The sequence below is a fragment of the Paramormyrops kingsleyae genome, chromosome 12 (assembly GCF_048594095.1).
Source record: "Paramormyrops kingsleyae isolate MSU_618 chromosome 12, PKINGS_0.4, whole genome shotgun sequence".
In the NCBI taxonomy this organism is placed as follows: Eukaryota; Metazoa; Chordata; class Actinopteri; order Osteoglossiformes; family Mormyridae; genus Paramormyrops; species Paramormyrops kingsleyae.
Window position 1 is genome coordinate 2,460,258 of NC_132808.1, and position 14,011 is coordinate 2,474,268.

The 14,011-nt window shown below is 47.2% G+C and overlaps 2 long non-coding RNA genes across 2 annotated transcripts; one reads left to right on the forward strand and one right to left on the reverse strand.

Moving 5' to 3' along the window:
* Nucleotides 1-8,184: 8,184 nt before the first annotated feature.
* LOC140593486 (uncharacterized) lies at nucleotides 8,185-9,546 on the forward strand. Its single transcript, XR_011993889.1, has 5 exons — nucleotides 8,185-8,333; nucleotides 8,435-8,502; nucleotides 8,600-8,782; nucleotides 9,024-9,085; nucleotides 9,167-9,546. It is a non-coding gene; the product is annotated as an uncharacterized lncRNA (long non-coding RNA).
* Nucleotides 9,547-9,862: 316 nt separating this feature from the next.
* Nucleotides 9,863-11,186, reverse strand: LOC140593487 (uncharacterized). The gene is made up of 3 exons (XR_011993890.1): nucleotides 11,076-11,186; nucleotides 10,146-10,481; nucleotides 9,863-10,061 (listed from the first exon to the last, which is right to left on the reverse strand). It is a non-coding gene; the product is annotated as an uncharacterized lncRNA (long non-coding RNA).
* Nucleotides 11,187-14,011: the final 2,825 nt, after the last annotated feature.

Below are 14,011 nucleotides of genomic sequence, written 5' to 3' on the forward strand. Positions count from 1 at the left end.
GGATCTCATAGTATAGAGTATTTATGGGGAGTGTTAGTGTGTGAACATCGTTCATTTCTGTGTGTCTCCATGTTGGGCGAATGTGCGAATATTTGTTTAAGTATGCATGAGGGTGGGAACGTATGCTTGTGTATGTGTGCGCCTGTTTGTCTATGCACATGTGTCAGGTTGGGTCTTAGACTCCATCTGAAATAACATCTTGGGTTCTATTCCCCCCCACCACACTCCCTGCTGGTGGATGAGGCCCCCGGCCACCGGTGACTTGGTGGTTTTCGATGTCCAGGGCTGGATGCTCGGGTTCGTGCTGGCTCACTCTTGGCGGTTGCTTGGCAGGGCCTGGCCCTCCTGGCTCTGTCGGGCCCCTGCTGGGGGGGCCCGTGGATCTCTGGGCCCGAGGACCGATCTGCCCTGATGTGGCTAGCCACCCCCCCTGGAGCTCTCCTCTGCCCGTTTCTGGGTGGGGGCTGCAATTGTCTCTGCGATGGTCCTCCTGGGACTCCTGTATATCTGCTTCATGTCACTACTTGATATTTACATAGAGAAACCTTATGAACACAAGCGCGCTCACACACACAGGTGTTCACATAAGTGTTCACACAGATGTACAAATAGGTACTCACAGACACACACTGTCTTGATCGGCTGTTGTTTCTAAACATATATTGTAATATTAGTTATAAGAACATAAGAACATAAGAACTATACAAACGAGAGGAGGCCATTCGGGCCATCGAGCTCGCCTGGGGAGAACTTAACTAATAGCTCAGAGTTGTTAAAATTTTATCTAGCTCTGATTTAAAGGTACCCAAGGATTCAGCTTACACTACGTTATCAGGAAGACTATTCCATACTCTGACTACACGCTGTGTAAAGAAGTGCTTCCTTAAATCCAGTTTGAAATGTTCTCCCGCTAATTTCCACCTATGGCCACGAGTTCTTGTATTTGAACTAATGCTGAAGTAACTATTCGGTTGAACAGCATCCAAACCTGTTAGAATGGATAGACCTGGATCATGTCCCCCCTCAGTCTCCTTTGCTTGAGGCTGAACAGATTTAGCTCAAATAACCTTTCCTCGTATGACATTCCTCTAAGACCAGGAATCATTCTTGTGGCCCTACGCTGCACTTTTTCTAAGGCCACTATGTCCTTTTTAAGATATGGTGACCAAACCTGCACACAATATTCTAGGTGAGGTCTCACCAAGGAATTGTATAATCTTAGCATTACCTCCCTTGACTTAAACTCCACACACCTGGAGATATACCCCAACATCCTATTGGCCTTTTTTATTGCTTCCCCGCACTGGCGAGAATGAGACATGGAAGAATCAACATACACACCAAGATCTTTCTCATAATCAGCTACCTTTATTTCAGTAGGTCCCATAAAATACCTGTACTTTATATTTCTGCTCCCTACATGGAGTACCTTACATTTGTCTATGTTAAATTTCATCTGCCAGGTGTCAGCCCAGTCACTAATTAAATTAAGATCCCGTTGTAGCTGCTGAGCCGCTAGTTCAGTATCTGCTACACCACCCACCTTGGTGTCATCTGCAAATTTCACCAGTTTACTGTATATATTGGTGTCTATATCATTTATGTAAATTAGGAACAATAGTGGTCCTAAAATTGAACCCTGCGGTACCCCACTATGAACGCAGGCCCACTGTGACATTGAGCCTCTTATAACTATTCGCTGCTTCCTATCCGTTAACCAGTTATCAATCCAGGTCGCTACAGTTCCTAAAATACCTGTCGCTTTGAGTTTAAGTGAGAGCCTCTTGTGGGGGACAACATCAAAAGCCTTTTGGAAATCTAAGTAGATGACATCATAGGCCTTCTTATCATCAACTTCCTGAGTAGCTTCTTCAAAAAACTCCAACAGATTTGTTAAATAGGATCTACCTCTCTTAAATCCATGCTGGCTATCCCTCAAAATGGTATTTGAGTCCAGGTAATCTACCATTTTCTCTTTGATTATAGCCTCCATAACTTTACCAGTTATACAAGTTAGACTGATTGGCCTATAGTTTGACAAATTACTTCTATCCCCTTTTTTGAAAATGGGCGTTATGTTGGCATGTTTCCAATCAGAAGGTACCACACCTTCAGATAAGGATTTTTGAAACAGTAAAGTTAAGGGTCGGCAAATAATATCCCTCATCTCTTTTAACACTATAGGTAAGATGCCATCAGGGCCCTGTGATTTATTTATTTTGAGCTTAGCTAGGCTTTGCAAAACATCAGCTTCAGTTATATACATATTAGTGTCACGATCCGCTCCGTACGATCCTGATGTGTGGCACGCCCCCCTCATTACCTCGTGTGAATCCCCGATTGTTCTCACCTGTGGCTCGTTACCAGTAGCTTCTTTTGTATTTAGTCCGAGTCTCAGTCTGTCTTCCCCAGATCCGTCATTGTATTGTCTTGATGTTCGTGCCTGTCAGCCATCCCATTTCTATTAAACCCTGTTTGTCCGACTTCACGGCTCCGCTCGCGTGCTTTCCTGCTCGCCTGCCCCACAGTCTTGACAGAATGACGGATCTCTACAGCACACCTCAGCAGATCGCGGACCAACGCCTCGATCTGCTAAATGAGGTCATTTACTGGCTGTCCCAACCAGAGATCCAGGAGGATCCTGTGGCGCGGGACTTAGCCAGCCGGAGCGGGACCCTCCTGGAGGAGATCACCCCGCTCACGGAAGCGCACGTCTTCACAGACGTACGCGAAAATCTCTGGCAGGTGTACGAGAGGATAACGGAGAGGCGGCTCCAGCCGCTCACCCTCTCCGCGACAGCCTCAACTCGACCCACCAAGCCAAGCCGGAGGAGGTGCAAGGGGAGAAAGCAGGCAGAAGAACCGACGATCTTTCTGAGGGCTTGCTCTCTCTCCGCTGCCGTCACCCCGGGCGTCATCACCGCTTCCAGTTTGCCCGTACCCCTCGCCAGCCCCGCCAATGAGATGCCGCCACCATTGTCGGCTTATGACTTTCGGGCAGCACACCTGTTTAATAGGGGGGCCAGGGCCGTTTGGGACGCCATTCCCCGGATCCCCAAGGCCCTTAAAAGGGCAGCGCCTGCACTCCCGGCGCCAACCCTGGCGCCTGTTATGGACCTGCCTGCTCCGGACGTGCCTGCAGCACCAGCTGCTACTGCTGCCGCTCTGACTGCGGCACCGCCTGCTGCTGCTGACGCCGCTCTGTCCGCGGCACCGCCTGCAGCACCAGCTGCTACTGCCGCCGCTCTGCCCGCGGCACCGCCTGCTGCTGCTGCCGCCGCTCTGCCCGCGGCACTGCCTGCTGCAGCTGCCGCTGCTTTGCCAGCGGCACCGCCTGTCCAGCCTGACTTGCCTGTCCAGCCTGACCCGCTCGTCCGGCCTGCGGTTGCTGCAGCTGCCATCGCCCCCGAGGAGCCTACTTCGGCGGCCCCTGCTGACCACGTGACGGCGGCGCCCGCCGAGGCGCCCCCTGCTGGCCACACGCTCGCGACCCTGCCTGAGGCCGCCGCTCCCGTCCTGGCCGCGGCCATGCCTGAGGTGTCTCCTGTGTTCACTCCTCACCCTGTTGTTTCTTCGTTTTCTGTCCCCTCTGTGTCTCCTTTCTCTGTCTGCCTGTCCGCATTCCCTGTCCTCTGTCAGGTCTTGTAATTTTTCTGGTCCTTGTTCTTGTTCTGTGTCTCTGTCCTGTTTCCCTGGTCTCGTTGATGGTTTTGTTCTTGTCTTCCAGGTCCTGTTCCCCGGTCTCATCCGTCGCCTCCTCTCGGGCGCGCCCGGTGTGCGCGCCTTTTGGGGGGGGGGGTTCTGTCACGATCCGCTCCGTACGATCCTGTGTGCCACGCCCCCCTCATTACCTCGTGTGAATCCCCGATTGTTCTCACCTGTGGGCCGTTACCAGTAGCTTGTCTTTTGTATTTAGTCCGAGTCTCAGTCTGTCTTCCCCAGATCCGTCATTGTATTGTCTTGATGTTCGTGCCTGTCAGCCATCCCATTTCTATTAAACCCTGTTTGTCCGACTTCACGGCTCCGCTCGCCTGCTTTCCTGCTCGCCTGCCCCACAGTCTTGACAATTAGTTATAGACGATGTTGGATTAGTAATAAGAACTGGTAAGTTACTAGTGTCCTCAACAGTGAATACCCGTGCAAAACTATCATTGAACTCATTTACTATTTCAATGTTGTTTTCAATTATAAGACCCTTACTATCCTGCAGATTAGTAATTTCAGCTTTTAGAGCTCTTTTAGAGTTAAAATACTGGAAGAAACTTTTAACGTCATCCTTAGCCTCCAATACGATCTTCCTTTCGACATTCCTTTTAGCTCGTCTGGTCCAGCCTGTAGATTTTGATACTCTTGCTTTATTCTGTCATCATCAGTTATTTTCCATTTCTGGAACAAAGCCCTTTTCCTCCTTACTTTATACTTTATTTCCCTAGTAAACCACCTAGGTTGCAATTTCCTAGATTTATTCTTGCTGGAAACAGGTATGAAGTCCTCTTGCACTTGCAATAATGTGCTTTTAAAAAATTCCCATGCCTCTTCAACAGTTTTGTTATTTAACTCCATCCAGTTCACAGTTTCTAGTTTTAATGTCATACAATTGAAGTTAGCCTTCCTAACATTATATATTTTTGATTTGGACTTTGCTCTTCGGGCACTAAACTTAACCTCAAATTTAACCATGTTATGATCGCTACTGTCAAGTGGTTCTAAAACGTCTAATTTACCAATCCTGTCCTGGTTATTATTACGTGTGTTGTTCAACAGCATTTAACATTTAATGTTTGTTGTGTCCTCCAATGGGCTCGCCACCCATAGGAGGGGCCATAGTGGTCGGGTGCGATGCGAGCTGAGCAGTGGCCGAAGGCGGGGACCTTGGCGGTCTGATCCTCGGCTGCCGAAGCTAGCTCTAGGGACATGGAATGTCACCTCTCTGATGGGGAAGGAGCCTGAGCTGGTGCGCGAGGTTGTGAAGTTCCGGCTAGACATAGTCGGGCTCACTTGGGCATACTTATTGCCCTCTGGCTGGGCGCCTGTACATTGGGGTTTACCGCAGTGGACGAGAGGGTAGCCTCCCTTCGCCTTCGGGTGAGGTGACAGGTCCTGACTGGTGTTTGTGCTTATGCACCAGGCGGCTGTCCAGATTACCCACCCTTTTTGGAGTCCTTGGAAGGGGTGTTGGAGAGCACTCCTCCTGGGGACTCTCTTGTTCTACTGGGGGACTTCAATGCCCACGTGGGGAATGACAGTGAGACCTGGAGTGGTGTGATTGGGAGGAACGGCCCCCCCGATCTGAACCCGAGCGGTGTTTTGTTGTTGGACTTCTGTGCACATCATGGATTGTCCATAATGAACACCATGTTCAGGCATAAGAGTGTTCATATGTGCACTTGGCACCAGGACACCTTAGGGCGCAGTTCGATGATCGACTTTGTAGTCGTGTCATCGGACTTGCGGCTGCATGTCTTGGACACTAGGGTGAAGAGAGGGGCGGAGCTGTCAACTGATCACTACCTGGTGGTGGGTTGGCTCCGCTGGTGGGGGAGGAAGCCGGTCAGACCTGGCAGGCCCAAGCGTATAGTGAGGGTCTGCTGGGAACGTCTGGCGGAATCCCCTGTCAGGAGGAGTTTCAACTCCTACCTCCGGCAGAACTTCTCCCATGTCCCGAGGGAGGCGGGGGACATTGAGTCCGAATGGGCCATGTTCCGCGCCTCCATTGTGGAGGCGGCTGACTGGAGCTGTGGCCGTAAGGTGGTCGGTGCCTGTCGCGGCGGCAATCCCCGAACCCGCTGGTGGACACCAGTGGTGAGGGATGCCGTCAAGCTGAAGAAGGAGTCCTACCGGGCCTTTTTAGCCTGTGGAACTCCAGAGGCAGCTGACAGGTACTGGCAGGCCAAGCGGGGTGCAGCTTCGGCGGGCGCTGAGGCAAAAACTCGGGTATAGGAGGAGTTTGGCGAGGCCATGGAAAACGACTTCCGGACGGCTTTGAGGCGATTCTGGTCCACCATCCGGCAGCTCCGGGCGGGAAAGCGGTGCAACATCAACACTGTTTATGGTGGGGATGGGGTGCTGCTGACCTCAACTCGGGACGTTTTGGGTCGGTGGAGGGAGTACTTCAAAGACCTCCTCAATCCCACCGACACGTCTTCCAATGTGGAAGCAGCGTATGGGGACTTGGGTGTGGACTCCCCTATCTCTGGGGCGGAGGTCGCTGAGGTGGTTAAAAAGCTCCTCAGTGGCCGGGCCCCAGGGGTGGATGAGATCCGCCCTGAGTTCCTTAAGGCTCTGGATGCTGTGGGGCTGTCTTGGCTGACACGCATCTGCAGCATCGCGTGGACATCGGGGGCAGTGCCTCTGGACTGGCAGACCAGGGTGGTGGTCCCCCTCTTTAAGAAGGGGGACCAGAGGATGTGCTCCAACTATATAACTATATATATAACAACCTCCCTGGTAAGGTCTATTCGGGGGTTCTGGAGAGGAGGGTCCGCCGGATTGTCGAACCTCGGATTCAGGAGGAGCAGTGAGGTTTTTGCCCCGGCTGTGGAACAGTGGACCAGCTCTATACTCTCCGCAGGGTTCTGGAGGGTTCATGGGAGTTTGCCCAACCAGTCTACATGTGTTTTGTGGACTTGGAAAAGGCATTCGACCGTGTCCCTCGGGGAGTCCTGTGGGGGGTGCTCCGGGAGTATAGGGTGCCGGGCTTCCTTTTAAGGGCTGTTCGGTGCCTGTATGACCGGTGCCAGAGCTTGGTCTGCATGGGCAGCAATAAGTCGGACTTGTTTCCGGTGAGGGTTGGACTCCGTCAGGGCTGCCCTTTGTTACCGATTCTTTTCATAGTTTTTATGGACAGAATTTCTAGGCGCAGCCAGGGCGTTGAGGGTGTCCGGTTTGGTGACCTCAGGATCAGGTCTCTGCTTTTTGCAGATGATGTGGTTCTGTTGGCCTCATCGGGCCGTGACCTTCAGCTCTCACTGGTACAGTTCGCAGCCGAGTGTGAAGCGGCTGGGATGAGAATCAGCACCTCCAAATCCGAGATCATGGTCCTCAGCCGGAAAAGGGTGGAATGCTCTCTCTGGATCGGGGATGGGGTCCTCCCCCAAATGGAGGAGTTTAAGTACCTCGGGGTCTTGTTCACGAGTGGGGGGACGATGGAGCGGGAGATCGACAGGCGGATCGGTGCGGCGTCCGCAGTGATGCGGGCGCTGCATCGGTCTGTCATGGTGAAGAAGGAGCTGAGCCAAAAGGCAAAGCTCTCGATTTACCAGTCAATCTACGTTCCTACCCTCACCTATGGTCACAAGCTGTGGGTAGTGACCGAAAGGATGAAATCGCGAGTGCAAGCGGCCGAAATGAGTTTCCTCCGCAGGGTGGCTGGGCTCTCCCTTAGAGATAGGGTGAGGAGCTCGGTCAATCGGGAGGGACTCAGAGTAGAGCCGCTGCTCCTCCGCATCGAGAGGAGCCAGATGAGGTGGCCCGGGCATCTGATTAGGATGCCTCCTGGACGCCTCCCTGGTGAGGTGTTCCGGGCATGTCCCACTGGGAGGAGGCCCCGGGGAAGACCCAGGACACGCTGGAGGGACTATGTCTCTCGGCTGGCCTGGGAACGCCTTGGGATTCCCCCAGAGGAGCTGGATGACGTGGCCGGGGAGAGGGAAGTCTGGGTTTCCCTGCTGCGACTGCTGCCCCCGCGACCCGACCTCGGATAAGCGGGAGAAAATGGATGGATGGATGGATGTTTGTTGTCTTTCATACAGATGTTGATTGTTGTTTTCTTTTTTCAACTAGGGGGTATTCCACGAAGCAGGATTAAGGAAAAATCTGACTTATTTCGACAAGTCTGGCTAATTTAAGTGGAAATTCTGCTCCATCAACATGTCTTAAATGTATCCCAGCTGAGCTACCATAGTAACTTAGGTGAGTGAAGTCTGCTCCGGACCTGGGGCTCATTCTTCGTACGTTGCTTAAAACATCCGAGATCAAATGAGACATCCAAGATGATATCATCGTGCTAATCATGATCCAGCTAATTGGGTTCTTCGAACACACCTGTTGTTTATGATTAGTATCGCTGGATTGAGTTATCTGAGATAATTGCGCGTTCATGCGTTGGTTTAAAAGGGGATATGTATTGATAGTAGAAACAATGATTAGCAACGCTGTTATTGGCTGTTCAGCATGACCAAAGAACGTGCCCAGTTTTTCTCCCAAGCAGAACAAGAGCTTTTAATGGAAGGTTATGCCGAATTTGAGTCTTTAATTAAAACGACAGGAAACACCTCAAAGTCTGCAAAAGCCAGGAGAGAGGGCTGGCAAAAAGTAGCAGACAAATTAAATGCGTAAGTGCTATCCATGGTACAGGTAGATGTTTCTATTACTTTCTACAGTGTGTATTTTTGCATTTTAATAATTTCATATTTACTTTGTTCTTTTATGTCAGAGCCACCACGGGACCCACTAGAACATGGGGACAAGTAAAAGTGAAGTACAAGAATATTCTACAAAATGGTAGCCTTTAATTCTTATACTGTCTTTATTTTAAAAAGCCACTTTTTTTCCTTTTTAAAAGCCACTGTTAAATAATGTGTTTGTCTGTTTATAACAGCCACCAAGAAAAAGGCTGAAAAAAAAAAAACAGGTGGTGGTCCTGCACCACCACAATATACCCCAGCAGAGGAGCTGGCCCTTGGGTTGAATGAAAACCGAACCATTGTGGAGGGCATCCCTGGGGGCAGCTCTTCCTCAGACCCAAAGCCAGGGACCAGTAGCAGCAACACCTTCATTGCTGGTAGGCTAAATGAGCTTTCAATTCTCTTAGTACACTCTAAAATTATTTGTTGCTGCATTAAATGAAGTATAATCCAAATGGCTGGTACAGTCATTTCAACCATTTGTGAAAGTGAAGACTTCTAAACATTTACTTAATATAAAATGTTGCCATGAGTTATTGATCACATTATATTTTTTACAGTGTAGTAAATTGTAATGACAATTATTTGTTTTTATTTTTTTTTTCATCTTTTGTGCAGTTTTACATAATACACCAACATTTTTACCTGTTCCCAAGCAAGTGGTGGCTGAAGCATATGCAGTAAGTTGTGTACTTTTTCTAACTTGCATAAAGGGAATAGAGTGCAACACTTTGGAATACCCATGTATTTCCATTGCACAGGACAGTGAAGAAACCCTCTCAGATGACTGTCCTTTGGAGGAAGAACCTGTAAGTGCATAAAATAACTTTACACTAATTTGTATATACTTGTGTACCTATTCTTTCTGTCTGCAATATGAGTTGCAGGAGTCCACACCTAGAGAAAGGCCTACAGAAAGGCTTGCAGAAGAGTCTGCACAAAGAACTGATACAGAGGTGGCCAGTGTTGTACTTTTACTTTTTACTTTTGTTGCATGAGGCATGATTTGACCCTTTTTTTTTTTTCTTTCACAAAATGACACAGGGTGACATCCGTTCCCTATATAAACAGCATTTTCAACAAATTGCACTAGAGATAGAGTTGCTTCAAAAAGACTTTCAGAGTAAGTGCTAATACACCATTTGACACAGAGTAGTATTGCTGACTTTACATAACTATCTGTTATTGCAGGCAAAAGATGACTTGCTGGCTTTTCTTTATAAAAAATTGTTTAAATAAAACTCCAGGAACTAAGAATATTTGTCTTGTCTTTTATTTTACACATTCAAAAATGGTGCTCCACAATTCTGTCCCGTGCAGCTCTGCCAATAGGTTGGTCCAAGTGCACTGGCTGGAGGTCATCATCAGGCTGCACCTCCACCACAGGGGTCCTCTCCTTTCTGATGGTGGCAATATTGTGGAAGATGGCACATGCAACAATTATGTCACAGGCCCTGTCAGGTGCAACCCTCAGACCCTTCAGACACTGAAATCTTTCCTTTAGTTGCCCAAAGGTCATTTCAATGCGTGCCCTTGTCCTGGCTAGAGCTGCATTGTAACGGGTTTGTGGTCCAGGGTTTGGGTCAGAGAAGGGCGTCATAAAATGCTGCCTGCAGGCATAGCCCCTGTCTCCAAGCAGGATCCCGTCAAAATCCCCTGTATAATGGAAAAATGCAGTTTTGTTAGGCTCAGCATAAGTGTGTGTAATACTGTGAGCTTGACATTTATATGTTCCCTTACCACGTTCAAATAATGTGCATAAATGTGACTCTCTGAAAATTCTTGAGTCATGCACTGATCCTGGCCATTTTGCTTCCACATTTGTTATATGGAACATAGCGTCACACACCATCTAAGAGATTTTAGTCAGTCAACTGCATACTTTCTGATCCATTTCTTTTTTTTTTTTTATGTAATATATTACTAATCTGGAATATTATAAATTGTAATAGTAACATAACTGCACATTTATACTGTGAACCCCCTTTCTGTTCACAAAATCCCCTTCATTGGGGCCTGGTGGGGCCTTGATGGGGATGTGTGTGCAATCTATGGCACCAATCACATTAGGGAAGCCTGAAGGACACATACTGTTAGTCATACTTTTTGGCATGGTCATGATTGCATGTCATTAACAATTATAAATGTACCTGCAATAGCTAAAAAATTCTGCTTTACCACCTGGGGTCTTAAGTGGCTTGGAAATACCACAAAAACCCTTAAAAACTGCTTGAGTGTCAGGTAAACTTTGCGAATGGCCCGACAGACAGCACTTTTCACTAAGTTCTCTGCATCTCCAATAGTGTAAAGGAAAGTGCCACTCGCAAAGAATCTCAGGGCAATGCACACAGTCGGTGCAGTTGTCAAAGCCCGACTCCTCCGTGTTGAGCACTTAATGTGGGGTTCCAACAAATTAATGATGTAAATAACAACCTCACGAGAAAAACGATATCTCTCAACAATTACACTTTCGCGCTGCGCCAAAGGATCCTGTCTATCCCGCAATACGCGATTAATTCAAAAAGCTCTGCGAATTGTTCTTGCACCTTCCGCAACAGGTTGCTGTCGTAAAAATGGACAAGACATGGCTGCGACAGACTTCCCTATCTCCTCCGGTTATAAAGCCGCGATCTAATCCTGTTTACATGAAATAAACCTGCTCCCGAGCACCTGTTGCTATGACAGCAAGTCCAGGATGAGCTTCGAAGAACCAAACAATCCAAGATCATGCCAAATCGTCAACAATCAAATCCAGCTAACTGAGTTAGCGACGTACGAAGAACGAGCCCCAGGTTAACTGTCTCGCTTAGTTTAGCGTTGTCTCAAAGAATGTCCGATGTGTGGGAAGAGATTTCCAAAAGATCATTCCGTCAGACGAAATTCCGCGATCTTATCATGTAATCTTATGTGTCAACATCTGACATAATATTTTATATTATCTGATTGAATTATTTTGTTAATCTGTAAGGTGTACCAAAATGACATGATTTTGTTTGAGATAGCGGGAGAATGAGTACGGAAGCCCTGAAGTGCAAAACAAATTTACAAATCAGAAAACAAATTAACAAATCAGAAAACAAATTAACAAACTGAAAACAAATTTACAAATCAGAAAACAACTTAAAAAACTGAAAACAAATTAACAAATCAGAAAACAAATTTACAAATCAGAAAACACATTCAGATTCCCCAAACTGCATTCTACCGTTACTTGCTTAGTGAGACGCAATTTTGTAGTTGAGCGAAATGTTTTGCCCATACTGTGGAAAGAGTTTCGACAATATTCCAAACTTTTGCAGTGCCTGTGGCAAGGGTTTAGACATGTTAAAAGGAAAGTCAGAACAAATAAGAAACCGAAGTGACCGAGAAAACATTTCCAGGTAGGTAATGTTAGCCGTGTTTTACTGACTTAATAATAGCCTATAGCTTTTGATCTTTCGTGTTCAATATTTTGTGTTTCTTTTAATGTTTATCTCTCTAAAATGTCTTTTTTTTAACAAACACTGTGTAGTTTAATGTGAATGTTGAAAGGAACTGTAACGTATACCGTCCTCTCCAACGAGCGTTAACCTTATCAGTTAGAAACCCACAAATTTAAGACGTTAGCATCAGAAGTGCTTACAAGTTACGTATTCAATAAATTTGCGAAACGAAAACGTTCATATATAAATTTAAAGGCAGGGTAAATCTGCTGGTTTTGAAAATGACTGAATTCCAATACAAGGAAAATGTGACTCAAGAATTGAGTAACTCACTCAAAATGTAGGTCTGAGCAAATGACTTACATAATAAAAATGTGCACTTTTCTAGACCGCACTAAAACGTTCAAGCAGTTTTTGGAATACCGCAAAATGAAATGTAATGAGAGAGCCAGCTTTACATTCAGTAAGGGAGGACAAAGAGGAAAGAAAGTAGAAAAGAAAGTACAGGTAAGTTGGTTTAGGTTTTTTTGTTGAAGGTGCAGCTTGTAGCGGATCACTATAACAATGGTGACCATGACGGGTGTTTCGTTTCCCATGGCGTGGACTCAGCGGTTCAGTTTTGTGCTCTGATACTGCGCGTTGGCGGTGATTACTCGGGTCTTCCCGTCCTTTACTTTACAAGATGTGTGCTTTATCTAGTCTTTTTTTTATTTTTTGGAAAATTTTCCTCCTGCAATCGGGGATCATGTTAGTTTTTGAAAGTATACACAGTGTAATCGCAGTACTAAACTGCATAATGCACAATGGACGTACTGCAACGCAGTTTGTGATGTTTTTTTTCCCTTCATGTAGCAAAAAATTTTCTCAACGTATGACCGTATGTACGGAGCCCCTAAAAGGTCAGGGTGGGAAAAAAAATTAGGGTGTGAAATAAAAAAAAATAAAAAAACTATTGCGTTCCCTCGCAATAGTTTTGCATTCCCTCGCAATAACTTATGCGTTCCCTCGCAATAGTTTTGCGTTCCCATACTGTTGCAATATAGGCCTAGTACTACTATATAGCTCACAGCAGCGTGACGGTATGGATCAACTTATCGGACATTACTTTGAACTTGGCCTTAAATATATAGATATTGTTCTGCTTCTCTAATACTAGAACCGGAAATGCTGTAAGTGACGTCAGACGCCGGAGACTTGGCGGAAAATGTGAATGAACAGCGAGCTGAGCGAGGACAGCGAGGGGAAGTTGGAATCACTCGAAGAATACATTGACTGGTACTTCGACACTACATCTTCCCCGGGCAAAAGCGAGACGCCGTCATCCAAAAGAAGTCGCCCGGCAGACTCCCCCGGAGCAACTTCGCCGACTAGTAAAGACTTCGCCGACATCCTGGAGTCAATCGACAAGCGACTGTCCAGCTTCGACGCGAGGTTGTCTCTGGTCGAGATTTTGCATCAGGAGTTCACATCCCTGAGGGAGTCTTTGGAATTCAGCCAGCAACAGGTGGAAACACTCGCTGCTGAAAACGCCTCACTATGGGGCTCGGTCAAGTCTCTAACTGAGAATGTGACCAATCTAAAAGAAGAAAATAAAAAAATAAAAGAGACTGTCATCGATCTCCAAGCCCGTAGTATGAGAGATAACCTGGTGTTTTCAGGCATCCCGGAATCTGCTGAAGAGGACGCAGAAATTACGGTTAAAACATTTATCAAGACCCACCTGAAGCTTCCAGAGGACACTGTGGAAAGCATCTGCTTTGACAGAGTCCATCGACTGGGAGCTAAGAGGCCTGGTGCCCTGAGACCGCGTCCTATTGTGGCCAAATTCGGGAATTTCAAACAGAAGCAGCAGGTGAAGAGCCGCGGCAGGGAGCTGAAAGGAATGGACTTTGGCGTAAACGACCAGTTCCCCAAAGAGATTCTGGAGCGACGCAAAGTTCTGTTCCCAATCCGACGCAGCTCCATCCAGAAGGGCTCCCGAGCTGTCATCGCCGTGGACCGGCTCTACGTGGATGGACAGCTCTACCGCGACCCTAACATCACTCCCTGGTTATATTAACGCCACTCCAGATAAGAACCTGTTATATTTTTCTTCTTTTCCCAAATCCTCTTCTGTTTACATCAATCTAGCTTATACATGTTAATTCGCTAATTTAATGTTAGGTCATAACAAATACACTACCG